Here is a 19,554-nt window from a genome sequence, read left to right on the forward strand (position 1 = left end):
AGCAGAGAGATAATAAAGAAAAATATATGAGGTGAAGGGTGGAGTTCAAAATGTCTTGGTTTTGTTTCTTTGTTGTTGTTGTTTGTGTGTTTTCCTGTAGCAAACTGTTTTCTTGGAGTTTCTAGCTTTTTCCATTCCGTTTACAGTGTAGATGAAGACCTGGTAAGCTGAGTTTGGTAAACAGTCAGTATTTGTTATAAAGTTAGGTTAGTATGCATCCTGAATCTGTACTATTCATGCTGAAGAAATCATCTAGTCTAAAAGAATAGGGTGATTTTAAAGAGCACAAGTGATATTTTAGGCTATATCTAAATAGAAGCACTGAGATTCAGTATTATTTATACTTCTTGAATTAGAAGAATTCAAGCAGGATGAATCATTAACTGCTTTGTATTGTTTGATGTCAGTCATTAAATGGTGAAATTCTGTTGTTTCACAATTACCATAATCTCACAGGTTAATGAATTAAACAAGATAAACAAGTATCATTATTCGTCCCTAATTAAGGAAAGTCATGGTAGATTACTGTATGGCTCAGTTAGCTAACGCAAATAGTTCAGATAGCAGTTTAAGAGCCACAGAACTGAGCAGTATTGCATTACAGAATTTTACTTTAGAACAGTGTTAGTTTCACTTCCTTCATGCTGGCTGATTGTCATAACTTTAGTATGTTTTCTCCTGTGTCTGACTAGTACAAAATAATTTACCCTGGTTAAGTGGCAAAATAAAGCTCTTTAAATTTACCTCTACTTTTGTTTGGATGCAGTGTGTTTTTTAAAATCAAGAACATTGACCATATGGATCTCATTAACTTTAGAAAATTTATCAGCCAACAGAATGGAAAATAATTGCAGCTCAATAAAGAAGCCTTTGTTTATTAACAGCTAAGATGAAATCCTTCCCATTATATAAACTCCCTTTAACTTCTTGGGGGTATAGGCTTTCACTTCAAATGAAAGTAGCATGTCATTAACTACATTTGTCATTAACTTAGTTGAGAATTATAACCTAGACATAAAGCGTGTAAAAGAACGCAAGTGAATATAGCAATATTGAGTGAATATTGCTATAGTCATACAAGGGAAGAGTAGTTTGACAGCCGTTGCCCTCATCACGTATTCTTAATCACTCAAGCCTCTAATATTATTGAATTCTCCATAATTTTTAATTTTAGCAGGAATTTACTTTTTTGGAGTGGTTTTTTTGTTTGTTTGTTGGTTGGTTGGTTGGTGTTTTTTTGTTTTTTTTTTTTTTTTTTTTTTTTAAATCTGCAAATCAGAGGAGATTTTTTATTAAGATGGTTGACTCTTTTGTATATTTGTCTGTACAGTGAACCTTTGGTATGAACAGAGAGCAGAGTGACCTGCTCCATGATATCTGCTTCAGTACCAGTGTGAGAATGGTAGGGACAGGGAAGAATAAGCATTTCTTAGTTGCTGCATATTGTTTGCATGCCATGGGTAATTAATTATATTGGTGTGTTACCTAGTCAGAATTAAGGAACAATGCAAATGCATGAATTGTAGTTTGGCTACTGAGAAACAGCAAAAATTCCTCCAGTTTATACTTATGCTTAAATCATGATTGGTCATATGCTATGCTTTTGTTTCCTTTACAGTTTCATGTATGTCTTTACTCATATTGAAGTCTACTTACTTTGTTTGTGTCAGAGAGCTATGACCATTAACTCTGGCATAGGATCAACTTTTTTTCTGTGTTTGTGAAGTGATAAACCCTATTATGGTCCTTCTTGTTCACAAGTTTACACGATGTCTGCTCCTAAAAAAAATTAATAATGGTTAATTTTTCATTTTCACTCACACAAGCAAAATTTAAAAGTGAAGATTCTCTTACAAAATATAGCAGTCATATCAGTGATAGGGAAGATATGTAAGGTAAGCTCCCTGAAGGTAACTGTTCAGCAGTACAGACTTCTGCAGCTTGCTTGAATTGAATTAAACAAGTCATTGATAAATGTTTTTCTCTGTGCACATACAATATGTATTTATCTGTCTGAACCAATATGTTTTGCCACCCTTAATATATGCTAAATTTTATTTCATTTCTGAAATACTCTTACTAATTTCAGTAGAATTTCCTTCTTGCAAGGACAGAATCTATTCAGTGAGAATGTGGAAAGAAATGAAACACTAATGTTCTTTTATTAGGTCACACAGTAATCTTTGGAAAAATTAGACACTTCTTAAAAGCTGATAGGATTTATCTTCTCCAGAGTTAGGCAGAAATTTTTCATCTGAAGCTGTCATGTAGCCCAAATCTGCTGTAGGTGTGCTTGAAATTGTTGCTTTAACTATGGAGTATGATAAAGGGGGGAATAAATCCAGCATTATATTGTTCTTTTCCTTTGGGCTAATCCATATTCTGTATCTATTCAGAACAGAGATCAACAAATCTTGAAACACGGAAAGAAATGTATCATTTCTACTTAATTATAATTCAGTAGGAAATATTTCTCTCTTTTCCCCTTTCCTCTCTCCTTTTGCTCTTCCACTGCTGAGCAAATGTGAAATGTTTTCCTCTCAGTACTGTAGTGAGAGGTATTGATTTAGAATCCCTAGCTGTATCACAATATACAGGATTTGAACTGTTCAGGAACTTCTACTAAACTCCCTGCAAGAGCTTATGCAGGGAGATGCCTGGAGCTATTAGGGATGGGGTAAGAGCTGGGTCTTTCATGCATGGGGACCTTGCAAAGACGCCCAATTCCTTTTGGCAGATTACCGTAGTGACAGCAGTACTGACCTAGGAAGACAGGGGAAAACACTTCCTGAGTGCAGTCACCCTCTTTTTTGCTTTGCAGAGAATTTTCTGGCAGACCATAAACTCTTCTGTGTTTCCTTTTCCATATGACTTATTGAAAAATGAATTCCTGGTCATGGCAGTGGGCACTGAAGTCCACACCTCTCATACGAGAATATACATTTGAATTCTGTCAGGTTGAATAAGAATCTGGTTGGAGTGTCCTGAGTAAATCATTAGGTAGTAAAAAGAGAGACATTTTCACCTCCCCTCCCCCCGCAACGCGACCTTTTTTAGCTTTGCCAGTGATATTTGAAAACAGGAGTGGCTTTTACTTCAGCTAGGCAATTTTCAAAGTTTTTGTAGTAAAATTGATGAAATAAGTTATAGAGCAATTACCTGCTTCTCATGAACATTTTCATCTCTTTTAGGTTATTTTCTAACCCCAAAACCTCAAGTGAAGTAGCTGTAAGGAGTTTTCCCATATATAGGAAAAGTGTCTGCTTTCATTCCTCCCCCACCTCCTTCTTGGGCAGGGCCTTAAGAGGGTGGGGAAAGCTTTGGCCTTCACTTCAAATAGGTGAACATCTGCTGTAACTCTCAAAATGGATGTATATATTCCTGTTATACGTCTCTGTGGCTGTTTTTCTGAAGTAAATATATGATTATGTTGTGTTTTGTATTGTAATCATCTGTCTCCCCCTCTCCATGCAGGAGAATGCTTTTCTCTCTATTTTAACATTTGTTCTTTCATAAACCCACAAATGACAACTTAAAGAATAACTAAATATTCACTCTGGCAAAGCCAATACTCTTTTCATGAATGCCATGCCTTTTGCATTAGAACATCACATGGTAAAAAGCCTTTGTGCTGAAGGACTGATGCATGTCTAATTGGCACAGGCAGCATTTTAAACAATGTTTAAACTAGAAATGGTTGGAAATTTCGTGTCACAATATATTTTCAATCTACAGTACAGTTTCTACAAACCAGACTTCTTAATGGATGTTCATTTTTTAAAGAACATTTTTTTTTCTCAGATGAGGGAGCTCATAAAAAAAAATTCAGCTTTTTAAAATCTACTTGTCTCAGATCAGACCTTATTATTTCTTGTCTTAATTAAAGTGTTATTTCAAAACACTCAAATTATATAACTGCTCTTTCAATACATTACATTATAATTATTCTTAAATGGGACTCCATGAAGGCTTGTTATTCTCATAATATATATAAAATTTGCAAGATCTCACTCCAGGTTTAGAATGTTATTGCTAATATACTAAATCTCAAAAGATAATTACAAAGAAAATGCAAATAGCATCAAACATTGTGATGGGATCTGTATGGAATACACTCAACTGATGATAAAGGAGTTTGTCAGACAGAATTATATACTTCAGGAAATAAATCTGAACAATTAACAAGGTAAATCTGAATATAAATATATACCAAAATAGCATGTCAGACTTAAGTAGTTATCCATTAGATGTAGTACAGCTTAACTGTAGGAGAATAAAAATATATCAAAAAGAATAAATAACTAATGAATGATACACTTTCAGTTCAAGCCTTTAATGTGCTTTCAATCACTTTGACAATGTCATTATTTTTTTTTTTTTGTATTTATTTAAAATAAACATTTTTGATATTTATTAAAAAAAAAAAAACATTTTGGCCTACAGTGTTTCTAACGATGTAACCAAATTCTGCATTTTATCTGAAAGATATGCAAAAAAGTACTGTAACATTGTACTTCAAAAATATTTTGTGATCATAAATAATCCTTACAAGGAGAAAAAAATATTGTTTATCCAGTTTTCATATTCAAAGTTTATTATACAGTAGATATAGAAAAAGTTTTTCCATGATGTCCAACAGAAAACAAGCATCCAACTCCATAAGAGATGATATTTTGCTTCCATTTAATTCCATTCAGAATGTTTCTTCGGAATTCAATTCTTCTTATTCAAATAAACATTGAATAATTTGTCCTATAACTGTTTTCTATGCTGCTGTTATTTTTCTGAACTTTCTGACCTAAGAAAGCAGCTGCTAGCAGATGCCAATGTTTCTTCTATATTTTATATGGTTTGATTTCTGTTACTTCTGAACCTGTTTAAATAGCTTCCCATGGACGTTTAATTAGATAATGAAAAACAAACTTACAACCACACAAAAATCCAAAATCTGTGGGAAACTGAGAAATAATTTTATATATTTTTTTTCCAAAAACTTGATTCAAATCAACAAAAGTAATGGAATGATTCCCACTTCTTGCTATAAGCTCAAGATTTTGACAGTAGGAGATCAAGTAGGAGCACATGGTGAATGCTTCTCATTTCCTGCTTATACAACCATGAACAATATTTTTAACAAGAAGAGTTACTTTTGAAATAAATTAAGCCTGAAGAGTACTAACCTACTCAATGGACATGCCTGTTCGTCTAGCTCTACTGACTCCTTTGAAGGTGGCATACCTATATATTATAGGTGCTGATGCACTGTTCAAGAAATTTAGGCCTTCTATTTGATCTTCTGGAAGCAGGAGACTAGAAAACCATTTTTTTGTGGCTTAGTGCATTCAGCTTGGAATAAATATAGCACTGTATCCTTCAAATCTACAATTTTCACCAACTAACCTTAGTTAAATGCAAAGGGCTAGTTTCTTTTTCAAGCTGAATGTTTAGTAACCAATAATTTAATGCATAAGGTGTTTTGCTAAGCAAAAATAAACGCTATACTTTTATTTGATCAATCACATGTGGAAGAAGAATTTGACATAGTTACACCCAAAACTTTTTTTTGTAGTTAGGACAAGGATATATGGCTTTTCTCTAGGCTAGAAACATAACTTTGTATAGCATTGACATACGAGATTAAGATAGCTGAAAGATTATCTCAGAATGATGTAGTAAGTCATAGCTTTTATTAATGTGTATTTGGATGTGAACAGTTAGTGGATGAGTTACTAAGGGAGTGGAAGTGAGATTTATAGTTTATAATATGGATTTAGGCTATGCCATCTTTCTTTTAGACTTAGAATATAATTTTGCTAAGGTATTTTAAATATTCAGTTCTTTACTGAATTGTGGAAGAATACTGAATTTGTAGTGACAAAATTGTTCAGCCAGATCCAAATAAGGTGAAAAGTCAATATACAAAGCAGTATCCTAGAACATGACAATCTATCCAGCCTGTTAAGGTATCTAAACAAACTAATATTTTGTCTGAAATTGTTATTTGAAGACAGTGTAGAAAAGCAATGGGATGACTTGGTCTTGCAGATCAGTGGAAAGTCTGAGGTAATGATGAGCGCAGAAAGACTGAGATGCAAAAGTACACAGGGCCAATGAAACTGATCAGAATTATGCTCAGAGTATGGAAAAAGTCATGTAAGCATGATTAAGGAAGATGTCACATAAAAGAGAAGAAAAGCCAAAAAGTTTTTGCTTTTTGAGTTCGAAAATCTTTTTAAAAAGATCTCAAGATATTATTTTCAGTGCAAAGATGAAATGATATAGTTAAACTTTTGTCCTGCTTGGGTTTTTCTTTGATTTGATTTCTTACCAGTTACAACCACATCTCAAATTAAGCTGCATCCCTGAAAAGGCTTAATAATAACTGTATATAGTGTAAAACTCTATACCATACAACAAGATTATTTGAGTTGGTTGATAAAAGAGCAGAATATACTTAAGAACAGGACACAGGTAAAAATAACTTGGAAAATGCTGGATTAATTTCTCAATCCACGTGCTGCACCCCCTTGAGTTGTGTTTATCTCATTGCTTTGTGTTCTCTACATGTAACTAAACTGCAGTCAGTTCCTCTGCTTGGATCATTTATTCTGGTCAGCAGCCAATAGAGTTCTGAGTGCCACCTCAGTAAATCCCAACTAATATTTTCACAGTTGAATAAACTGTGGTACATGAAAACCTTCATAATTCCTTTCATAAACACTTGATATATTCTGTCATAATCAGGTACTGCTTATTCATTCACTCTATCCTGAACGCCTGTGGCTTATAAGTTATGCAGGCATTTACCAGCACATAGCAAAGAGGACTATTGATTAAATATATGTCTGGGAGTATGAAGGAAATGTAGACAAAGCTTTAAAGGCCAAGAAGAATTTATCTACAATTTTTTATTGTGTAATATTTTTAGATATATTTTTAAAGGCACAAATAAGGATTCATTTCTTCCCAAATACTTAATTCCGCCCCCGTGAGAGAGAGCCTCCCCACTGCTTTAAGTCTTTAGTACAGCAACAAAATGAAATCCATATATTCTCATGACAGGAAGGACAGAACAGCTACTACATTAAGTTTTAACCACACCAGCATCTGAAATAACTCCTCTTGGCTATTGCTTAATGAGGAAGTAGAAGCATTTCTTACTTAAAGAGCAAAATATATTTGAGTTCTGATGCAATTATTTTGTTATGCTTCCTTGATCACGCAGTGATATCATACCACTCTTGACTGACAAGGTAGGTCATTACTGTGCTGCAATACTACAAGACTCCTATTCTGTCTCAGACATGACTGACAACTGAATGTAAGACAAATTCCAAGAAACCTGATATTCTTGCACTTTTAAAATCTCAGATTCTTTAATGGGAAAAAAAGTCCCAGGAAGAAAAGTCTCAGGGAGCCAGAACCTGCAAAACTTCTGAACAGCTGTCTCCTATTTGCATTTTACTTTATTATCTTTAGTTATTTATCATTGAAGATCAGATTGTTCAAGCATGATTGCTCCAAGAAGTCAGAAAGTTGTGTAATCACAGATACCAACAGAATACTTATCTGTATTTATTTGATGAGCTTTTAAGTACCTTGATGGTCCTGTGTCTCACATAGAGTTTTAAAAATTGTCTCCCTTTATTTCTGTTATATTAACTAGATTTGGATATATTCATCTGGAATTTGAAATAGTAGGGGAAAAAAAAGCAAACACCAACATAGTAATTTTGTACAGGCCTTTGTTGCACCTTCTTTTCATTCCAAGAGAAAAGATCATGATCCAGAACACGTTTATAATCAGAATAGTTTCACTAGTGATCAGAGAATGACACTTTCCCACAGCCACTCTAGTGGGAGGGAAATTGAGGAGAAGGTAGAACCTTAGCTTTATTATCTATAAACCATGGTATAAAACAGAGATGCAGGTTTAATTTTAGTGGATATCAACTTCAAACAGAAAGCCATACATTGAAAGCCTATAAATAACAATTCTTAGTCATCTTTACTAAATTGGTATGTGATAGAATACACTGCTATTTCAAAATCTTTTCCATCATCTATTGCTGAGTGTTTTTCTTAATTATTTATATATAGAATTTTATACTGTTTAAATAAACCAAAATGAATTTATTTACAATACTCACTCAAAATTGAGGCCTGTTGTTTGAAGAAAAATTATTATGGAATAGTCAAACACAAATAAGTGTAGCAAGATTGTTTTATACTAACAAAAGCAAGTTTAAAATGATTAGAATGAAATGTGGACAGCTGATTGGAGTTAAACTCTAGGAAAAGAAGAATACGAATTAACAAATGAAAATACATTACTGTGCATGAAAAAGTATAATTTGATATTTATCCTAGGGCCACGAAGATGATTAGAGGTCTGGAGCACCTCCCCTACAAAGACAGGCTGAGGCAGCTGGGCTTGTTCAGTCTGGAGAAGAGAAGGCTGCTGGATGACCTCATTGCAGCATTTCAGTATTTAAAAGAGGATTAAAAAAAAGAGGGTAGATAGTGATAGGACAAGGGAGAATGGCTTTAAGCTCAAGGAGAAAAGGTTTAGATTAGGTGTCTTAGAGAAGTTCTTCGCAAAGAGAGTGGTGAGGCGCTGGAACAGGCTGCCCAGAGAGGCTGTGGATGCCATAGAGGTGCTCAAGACCAGGTTGGATGGCACCTTGAACAACCTGGTCTAGTACCAGATCTGGAGGTTGGTGGCCCTGCCTGTGGCAAGGAGGTTGGAACTTGATGATCCTTGGGGTCCCCTCCAACCCTAGCCATTCTATGATTCTACGATCTTCATTTTTATTTAAGCACTTGCTTGAGTAAGCAAAAATAGTACCAGAACCCTGATCAAAGAAAAATATATGTATTTTTCCCCCATAAAGATCTTTTCCAAGGCCAAGAGAATGAAATCTCTGATATCTTGTGTTAGGCCATTATCAAATGCAGGTGAAAAGTCTTCTAAAGCAAACGTGTCACCAAGGCAGTAGATTTGCTCAGGGAAAAGTTGAATGTGTAGATACAGGTTTCATAAGAAACAAAAATGTTAATTATATAAATATTAGCAGAAGTATTTTTGATTTGAAGAGACAATGGATATTTTCTCCATTCTTGCTATGTCCTTCTTTTGTTTTCATGCCACACTCATTTACAATTAAAATGATATTAATTTTCATTTAAGTTCTATTTTTATCCTGCATCCTGATCTAGAAAAACACCTTTGCATGACTGAGAGAAATCTTTATTTTTCTCTTTTCAAAGAATGTATTTTTTCTCAAACCCTTAGTGTATGACACTGAGCAGGTAGCCAAACATCCTCTTAAACTACTTTCTTAAGGCTTATTTCCATTTTCCCCTCTATCCTGCTCTGACTTGAAGTGAATGTAATTTTAAATTTTTATCAAAAACAATCAACTTTTTCTTTTGAGTATGTGTTATATATAAAAAGATGTGTTAACAAATATCCATTTGATGATCTAGATACTGCAGGAACTCAGTGCTGTGTAAAGAACAGTAAGGAAGTATAACATACACCATGAAAAACCAAAAAAAAAAAATCTAATAATGGTGATTTCTAATCTTAACTAGCAGAAGAAAAAAAGTACCAATGTATAAAAAAAAAGCTGAACACAGAGAAAGTGGAGCTTGATATACTTCATAGCACTAAGGATAATTCATCACTAGAATAGGTTAGTAAGGACATAGCTCTGTGTGCATGACCTAAACAAATGGCTACAGGCTGACCAGGCCTTAGTCATACACATGCATTAATTTAAGATTATCACCTACTAATGCATTCTTCAAAACAAAGCCTTCAAAATAAGCAAGTTCTATAAATAACTACTTTTTAAACCTCTCTGAAATACTAACCTACCAATTTGAAATAACGTAATTCATAGAAAGGCATCTTAAAAGGTTTAATAACCTAGAAATATACTTTGTTCAAAATAACTGTTTGAAGATTTTATACAGCTAAGATCATAGAAACAAACTGTAATTGCTGGGATCCACATGATAGTGTAGGCATGTTTTTGTGGTTGGGGCATAACTGAAGATTTCAATTTAAAAAGGCTACGTATGGTGTTTTGGGTTTTTAGAATGACTAATTACAAAACTGTAGGTATTATATTTCCATCCAAATCTTTTTATATATTGGTAAGATCTTTCATTCAGGAACTGGCAATACCATAACAAAAAAAAAAAAAAAAAAAAAAAAAGACAACAGAAAGAGAGGAACTGAGTAATGTCTTTTGTTCTTTGTATATCCATGCTTGAGACTCAGTGGTAATTTCTGATTACATCAAACAGCTGATGATGAAAGAAGTGCAATTCTCTCCATTTGTATATAGTGGAAGGAGAAGTCCTATGAAAGATGAAAGCAAATCAAGTGTGTTAATATAGAGAGGCACTGGGGAAACAGAGTGAGACTGCTGGGTTTCTTTCTGCTTCTTACTTATTTCTGGAGAATCTACTCAGGCTGCAAATAAATGGACACGTTCCTTTTGTTCCATATTTCTTTGAGCTCTTCTTCCTAGTGCACATGAGAGAAAGGGTAATTCTAACACTGTGTAGATGCACTTCTCATTATCTTATTTTCTTGTGTTCCAGTCCTTTCTTTTCCTAACTGTTCTTCATCTGTGCACCACAGGAAAATTGATTTCTGAACACAGCTGTCTTTTCTCTATTTACATCAGCAAAACCCCTGTAAATAGTGATTTAAGGGTAGGTAGAAATTTTCCTTTTCTAATGCACTTGCAGGACCAGACATGTTAGGATGTGGTGTGATTCCAGATGCTTGTTAAAGTGTGCAGCTAAAGATCTGGAAAAATATGCTATACAAAAACAGCCAGAATACCAAAAAAGTAGCATGTTAGAGGTAGATAGTATTTCATGTCTTTATGGTGCTGCATTTACCATATCTGTATCTATTGATACATTCCTAAGGAATGGTGTGCCTTTCTTAGAGCTTTATTTGATTGTCCTCTCTAAAGAAGCCATGCAAGCCGCCTGTGAAACAACAGAGTAAACTCTCCAGCAAAAGAAAGCTGAAAGTACACAACTATCTGCTCTCAGGAACTGTTACATGAGGGACATTTTTTTCTAGCTGAAACATTTCATCACTGCAAACTGCAGAGGCTACCAACTGGCATGAGTGACAGAATTATAAAAATGGGCTGGTCAAATGAGGTTACTAGCAGAGGAAATGGCAATTAAACAATTTGCTTGAACAATAAATGCTGGAGTTTTGAACTGCTTAAGCTGTTGTGACAGCACAGATACCATTCCAGTTATCTGACTAGCTTTTTATATAGGTTCTTGAGTGTGTTTTGCTATGACTAGGTATCTAGTAATGCCTACAGTATGGCTGTGCATCTGACTACCTTTCATCATCTGTGACTCAGTGATTTTCTCACATGACTTCCAGCAATAACGAAATGCTAATACTGGTGTAGCTGGAATCCTGAAAAGGACGTTTGTAATAAGAGCATCAGAGTTCTGCACCTGTAACAAACTTTGTGCTGAGCCTACTTTGCTACTGTGGGCTGGAGCAGCAATCAAGATACTAATTCTTGCACAAATAAAAAAGTGATAATGGCAGATTAAAGCAGTAGAGTGTTCTGAAGGAAAAAAAAAAAGTGAGATTTTAGAAATTTTGTTCTTCCAAATAACTTGGGCAAGGAATGAAGGAACTGTCCCGCACTGAAAAAACAACAGATCTAGGTAGTCTTTCCATCTCTAATTTCCTGGACCCTCTGGTTTCACAGGGGCTAATAGAGCTGCAATGTGAATAGGGTTGCTCATGCAGCCACTACGCCACGTGAAAGTTAGCAGACTCTGCAGAATTAGGTATGGTTAGGAGAATCTATTTCTCCAAGCAAATCCCCTCCTCCTGCAATTAAAATGCCTGATTTTGGTTTGTTGAATGAAAAGTTGCCTAAAAGTAATGCTTGGCATTCCCTAAAATCTTTCTCCCGACCTTCTGCAAAGCAGGGAGTTTGCTGTTTGGTTTCATAGCACAATACCATTCATTTTAGCTTTACTGAATACTCCCAGTAATAGCAGATATATAAGCTGCTTCTCAGTGGTCTGCTAGATAAAACAGGGTTCTTTTTACATAACGTACTATTAATAGCAGATAATTTCTCAGCTTGAAATACTTCTGTTGGTGAAACATCTGTGCTGAGTGCAACAACTCTAACATGTACATTATCAGTATAGGCTTGTGAAGAATTATTTGGAAAGTTCACTCACCGAATACATCATGCTGAGTGAGGTCCTTTGTTGAAAAATACTTCCAGCTACTATGAGAGTATTCAAATAAAATAAAATTATTTATGTGTCAGGGAAATATCTGGAGTCCATCCATGAATGGCTGGAAAGAGTGAACAGTATATTACCAGTGTCAAATATCAAGGATCTAATTTTAAGTATCTGTTCTTTCTATACAGAAGAGTCCAACCTTTAAATATGAGTAAAATATTGAAAAATTTTATCCCAGTACCTTCACTGGGGTCCTGAATATATTTTATAGTGTCAGAGAAATTAGTATCATATTGTGGAATAAACAGAAGAACTGAGCTACTATTTTTCTGCCTCAAAATACAAAACCAGATTCCAAGGCAGATTATAACCTTTATAAGTAGTTTCACTGAGGATGGAAGAAAATGAGCCATGCCAAAGCAGAATTCCTGGGAGAACTATATCTGACTCAAGTTTCTTCTTCTGAAGACTGTTGAGGAAAAATTATGCACATGTGAAGAGCACAAGATCACACCTCTCCATGTTAACACATCCCTCTGTCCTGGGATTTTGTTTGAGCTAAATACCAAAATGATCCTTCTCTACACTTCTATCTAGTGAAAAGCACATGAAATTTATAAATACTAGATGTGATATTCATTGTTTTGTTAAAATTTGAAATAGAGACAGAAGTTCTGTTTACTTTGGAAAGCAGCCACAGGCAGAGTTTATTTGCAACTTCAGTGCCAAGTTGAATTGCAAATACAGGCAGAAATAAACCCACGAGCTTGCTCAGTGAAGTCCCTGTTGGTGAAAATTAACACAACCATTTAAATGTATATGTGTTCTATATATATTTTCTTGCATTTGTAATGTTGAATTCTTCTCCAGTATTTTAGAAATATTTCAATATCACACGACTACACCCCTGGTGATCTATAAAGGGCAGAGCCTTAGTCATCTTAGCCATCTGAGAAGATGTGCAAGATTTTTTTGGGAGTTACCCAGACCTAAATGAGGCTTAATCTGGGTAATCTCAATCCAGTAAAACAGTTACAGCAATGTAAGATGGGAAGATACTGAATCCTGAACAAAATTTGTAAGACATTGAACATTGGTCTCTCTAGAGATTTAGGAAATACATCAAGTATAAGAAAGCACCTGAAGTGTATTCCAGACATGACAGCTGAAGCGAAGGGAGAGGAGAAAGATACTGCAAATAATACCTCTATCGTATTCTAAAATAAAAAAATGTTCACAATACCTAGTGTTAATTGTTCATCTACCTCAGTTTAGTATACTTGTTTAAGAGGTAAAATATCCTAAAAGCATGTCTGTACAAATAAGGAGGAAGTTCACAAAGACTACTAATTTGTAATTCCATAAAAGAAAAAATACTGCTTTTAATTCCAGCTCTGATTTACACTTAGAATGCCTTTCTGTCTCAGGTGGTAGATACAATAATTGCAGATATTGTTCAGATGTTATAAAATTAGATGGCTGCCCACGCACAGTGAAAGAAACATTACACAGTGAGGGAATATGTACCTCAGCACCACCTTATCTGTGATGTCTGAGAACTTCAGAAATAACAAAAGTGATCAGGCACATTCCAGAACAGCAGCTTTTTCTTTCCAGTTGTTGCCCATGAGACCTCCAAATCAATCATAACTTTCACAGTTTACGTGTATCGTTTGTTCATACATAGAAACTAACCACAAATCACTGCATGCAATTGGGTAACGGTTTTTTTATTCAGACCAAAATGTAGCATCAGTCTTTACAGTAGGAACCAAATTGCACTCTTGAGGTGCTCCCATAGTGTCTACCAAACCCCAAGGGATCAGCACACAGTCGCATGGTAGTGACAGGGATACCAACCAGCCAGACTGTCAACATATAATATTAGCAACACTGTCTGTTTCAAAAGGCAACATAGGCCCCCTCTTTCCCTGACTTCCTCAGTTCCATTTCCAACATGATTAAACAAGCCACTGACAAATAAAACAATTTAAAGACTGGAATGTGGCTAGAAAGGCATAGTTTTGAATATGTCTGGCACTGTCAGTCAGCATTTCCATTCCTCCTGTGGGCAAACTACTAATTAATGCAGGAGTACTATGCACTAGTTGAGTTTTGAAGAAAGTATAGTCAGAGGTAACAAACCGGAATTTTGTGTGCTTGTTTTTTTAATGTATTGATAACCACTTATAAAAATTGTTTCATCTTTCTGCAGTGAAAGGACTGATACAGTCCAGTTTGTCTTATCCAGATAGTTCATTTCATACTTGACTTTAACAGGGCGTAAAATGTACTTGGTGTGTGCTCTCTGTATTTAATTATTTTGATCCTGCGAATCTTTAATTTCCCTTCATGCATGCATTTATGAAACTTTACTAAGCATCATTTTTCAAGACTTTATTTATGACAGTACATACTTCAGAGAATCATAGAATTGTAGAATCAGGTTGGATTGGTTGGAAGGTTGGAAAAGACTTCCAAGATCATCCAGTCCAACCATCCACCTATCACCAATATTTTCCCATTAAACCATGTCCCTCAGTACAACATCTAAACATTCCTTGAACACCTCCCAGGGACAGTGACTCCACAACCTCCCTGAGCAGCACATTCCAGTGCCTGACCACTCTCTCAGAGAAGTGTTTCCTAATGACCAACCTGAGTGTCCCCTGGCACAATTTGAAGCCATTCCTTCTAGTCTTATTGCTAATTACACGAGAGAAGAGGCCGACTCTCACTTCACCACAATCTCTGCTGACAAACATCTATTCTTGTCAACAGCATAAACCTGTATACAAATATATCATTCACTACATTTAATGAAAATAGCCAAAGTTTAAAATCACTGAACCCAAACACACAATGTTCGCCTTGTATAAAACTGTCTCTGTTCACTGTGACATATTCTTCCTGTTGCTTGTCATTTCAGTGTTGCTTCTGGAAGCACCAATCTCTCTCAGATTACTTAGCTGACGGGAAAAGTTAACTGTTTTATTTGTAAATGTGATTTCCTCTGAAAAGGTCTAAACAAGAGTATCTATATGCGTAAGGAAATATCTGTGTAGCAGTAAAGGTCTCCATAGCATCACCATTTGTTTTCCAATACTGCAATTTATAGCTTTCCTCCAATTGCTCTTCCTACTAGGAAGACTACAGATCTCTTTCCAGTTTCTATCCAGTTATTGCAAACAAGGTATTTTCACGCTCAAGGGATCCTAAAACAGTGTACAAAGTTTTGCTTTTGTAATAAGGGCATGAGGGAAGTACCATGACATGAGGTGTCCTCTGGTAGGCTTTGCACAAGCAACTCTTCATTCTACACTACAGAGGGAAAAAGATTTCATAGCATAGTCCAGTATTATCATGTTCCTTTTCAAACTTCTGGATGCAGACTGTGGCCACATGGAACCTGCCTGCAAAATCCTACTGTTCAGAAGTAGGTAAAATCAGAAGAATTTCAAATTAATATTTGTCAAAATGAAATAATAACATACTGATATTAGAAACTGCATTGAGAAATTCTATGTGCTTGATAAGAGAAATACTTGTATTATATACATTATATACATTATATACATTATATATCCACAAATCAGCAAGTTTATAATATAGAATTTTGTGACTGGAATGTCTTCCTGAAACGTGTGTCACTGTACAATATCTGCTTTGTGGCCAGAAATTTTTGTATTACTTTAAGTCCCAATGCTTCTCACACGATTTTAGCAGTGGAAACCATATTTCAGTGTAAGCAATCAGTTGCTGATTGTGAAGCAGTTTATCTGGGACATTTCTCCAGATTTTTGAGGTTTCCTATTCTAAACATTAAGACAAGCTTAAACTCTGGAAAAGGGCCATAAATCAACAGACTGAAAGAGTTTACAGATCAGTGTAAATGACTTCTGACTTTTTTTCCATTTCAACCTGCTTTTTTTTTTTTTTTCTAAAATAATGATTTTGTGTGTTAGAAGAAGTGTTTGAAATAGCTTATTATTCTTGGAATTCTGCGAGATTCTTTTCCAAAATTAAAAGTCACTGAAACTTGCCTCCTTTTATGAGTATTTCATTTTCCATAAGCTGATGTTTTCCAATTAAAAAAAATTTTTTTGACAAAATTTTAGTGTGCACTCTCAGTGTGAGATATACCTACTTCTTCTTCCTTTCTACTTGTTAGCAAAATCAACTGGAGACACAATACAGACTGTGTTAAAGAATAAATTTAAAATTTCTTTAACTTTATACTGAATTTAATGATTCTGTTTTTATTATTTATCAGCTGTTATTCTTTTTTGAATGTGCCAGTACAGAGAGTTTTATTTAATGTTTCCAATAAATGGTATGGGCATGTGCTTCTTGAGATTAAATGGGAAATATTTAGATAGTCCTTCCTTTCTGATTGTGAGGTTGTATAGCTGTAAGAAAAACCAGAAAAGGTTTAATTTATAACATTTGTTCATTTTTTAAATAGAATTCTGCAGATGTTCCTTGCTGGTGTGGCTTTTTATTTGGCTTTGCTGCTGCTTTGTTCTCATATTTCAAATTTCAGTATGAAGTAATAAATGACTGTGGTACAAAGAGAATTTACAGATGGATCATGATTTCCATACTGTTTTGGAAAAATTTTATTGCATTTAACTTCTGACAAAATTATTGCAAATAGACTTTTTAATACAAATTCCACAGAAGTTGAAGCAAAAAATATAAACCACTGATAACAAGAAAAAATTGGATTTTTTTCAGAATCAGAAGTCCTGAATATGGCTAGTGAATTTCTATGTAAAAACCATCAAGAGTATCACCTTAAAGAGAACAATGCTTTATGAAAACATTGAGTCCAATCGTGCTTCCGATTGTCTGCTTAAAGTACATTTTTTACATGTTTTCTAAAATGAGACATTCACTGGGATACGTAGTCACAGACTGCTAAATTCTCTGACCTCTCCCTTCAGGAATGCAAAACCCAAGAAACAAAGCAAAGCACACTGTACCCATTTAAGTTCTGCAAGTCACCAAGCCTTGAAGCCTGTTAACTCACTGCTCACAGGTAGTAATAAATGAAAATGCAGCTTTTCTGACGAGAAGCCCTCTCAGGCAAATGGAAACAGAGCAGCAACTGCAGCTAGCCAGGATCAATCTACAACAGACAAACTGGAACCTACACCCATATCCAGTATCCTACATTGTCAGTAACATGGTGCCCTGGGATGTGCAATCTAACCTATGAAGAATCCTCATCTGCATATTTTGTAGGCAATAGTAAAGACCAGATGACTGACATGAGGAGAGCACAGTTTTTCTCTGTGAGGATGCCTAAATATGAAATTTGAAAGGACACCATCCACTCCTGGTTTTATTTCAGACCCGCATACCCAAGATGACTTAAAAAAAATGACTGCCTTTCAGAATCATGTAACTTTTTCTCTTCTTTTCCTTCCTCTCCTTCTTTTTTTTTTCTTTTTTTTTTCTTCACACATACTATCACCAAAGCACACTGCTTCTTTCTTTCTATGCAGTAGTACCAGCAAACACTTCAAACAAATTCTCAGACTTGGAATCATAGGATCGCCAAGGTTGGAAATGACCTCTAAGATCATTCAGTCCAACCATCCATCTATCACCAATATTTCCCCAATAAACCATATCACTTAGTACAACATCTAAACATCTCTTGAACACCTCTAGGGATGGTGACTCAACCACCTCCCTGGGCAGCTCATTCCAGTCCTTAATCAATCTTTTGGAGAAGAATTTTTTTTTCCTAATGTCCAGACTGAATCTCCCTGGCACAGCTTGGGACCATTCCCTCTAGACCTGTTGCAAGTTATATAGGAGAAGAGGCTGAATAAACAGGCTTCTCAGATAATGAGATAATACTGCTCACAACACAAGGTCTGGTAACAGAAGTACCCGCATGTTGAGTTCTGAAAATAAGCTTTTATTCAAGAGGAAAAATACATAGTTAAAAGCACTAAATAATAGTGTTAGTTACTGTTGATTTTTCCTGCAGAAAATCCTATCCGGTAAGGAATGTGTCATACAATTATAAAGATGTACAGAGCACGTAGTGTTTAAAAGAAAAAAATAAATTCAAGTTGGCTATTTTTTCCCTTGAAATTTCCCCTTGCTGGGTATGAGCACCATGGGTTTCTACCAAGATACCCTCTATTTCCAGAAAGTGGACTGTGTTGGCCAGCATTAACAAGCACCCCTTTATACCTTTCCTTCAGCAAGCACAAGGATTCTTTTGAGCTCTGCAATGAAGATTTGTTCTCCTGAAATTTACACAGTGGGATAAACTCTGCCCTGGCTTGCAGTGCTGCGACCCTGTTGAGCAGGTTCAGTAAGGTTACGTGGGGATAACTGAACTTGACCTCCTGACAGTCATTACAACAACTAAATATATATATATTCTTATTTTATTTAAGACAGTCCATATGCATTGAAGGTTTTTAAACCTTTATCTTACAAACTTAATTTATATTTTGAGTGCACCAGTATGGTATCTTAAAGGTATGTTGTTCATGGAAAGCAATGATATTTTGTCAGATATTGCAGAGTAGCTCAGTAACAGATTTCTTTACACTCACTATTGTGGAAACAAGGCTTCAATATCATCCAGAAAACTTGTGGCACTCATGCTTCTTCATGTGTACCCTGTGAGTTCGCTCTGGCTTCTCACTAGGAAACACAGATATTTCCTGTTTTGTATGATGCTTTTGAGCCAGAAGGAGAGCAAGGGAACTTGAAAGCAGCAAATTCAAGAAAAATGCTGCTCTTAAAGATGTAAATTATTCTCGATAGTAAGATTGTTCTGACTATTGTTTTTTTGTTTGCTTGTTTTACAGTACATTTTCTGTAATTACCTATGTGTTCTCTAATACTCAGAAATGTGTATGAAAGTATGTACGTACTCAAAGAGCATTCGCTGGGAAATGTGTCAGGCAAAACATGACCTGCTCACCTACTCCAAGGATGGATGTTTAGTGTCAGCAACTTTTTGACCCAGCATAATTTTTGAGTTATGAGGGCTGCTCTGAAAGTAATGCTTCCTATTTTATTATGTTGGCCCAAGATTCCAGAGGTGGATGTTGGTGGTATGGCGGTAGAGGTTGAACCTTCCCATTGATATTTCACTGTATTTTGTTGCTGTGCAGTAGATGGCAGCAGAGGGGCAGTCTGATAAAATGGTGTTTGACATGGAAGAATACATGAAGCAAAGGTGTGGAATTGAATTTCTCCATGTGGAAAAATTGGCACCCATCAAGAACTGATGCTTGCTGAATATGT

General features: G+C 35.2%; 1 protein-coding gene across 4 annotated transcripts in view; it reads right to left on the reverse strand.

Moving 5' to 3' along the window:
* The window catches only part of COL11A1 (collagen type XI alpha 1 chain), a 203,138-nt gene that overhangs the window by 162,166 nt on the left and 21,418 nt on the right, over positions 1–19,554 (reverse strand). For all 4 annotated transcript variants that reach the window (XM_048945451.1, XM_048945453.1, XM_048945452.1 and 1 more), the window contains one exon: positions 1,657–1,779. The gene's annotated coding sequence lies outside the window, so the exon portion shown is untranslated. The remainder of the gene's footprint in view (positions 1–1,656; positions 1,780–19,554) is intronic.

The sequence above is a fragment of the Lagopus muta genome, chromosome 5 (genome assembly GCF_023343835.1).
Source record: "Lagopus muta isolate bLagMut1 chromosome 5, bLagMut1 primary, whole genome shotgun sequence".
In the NCBI taxonomy this organism is placed as follows: Eukaryota; Metazoa; Chordata; class Aves; order Galliformes; family Phasianidae; genus Lagopus; species Lagopus muta.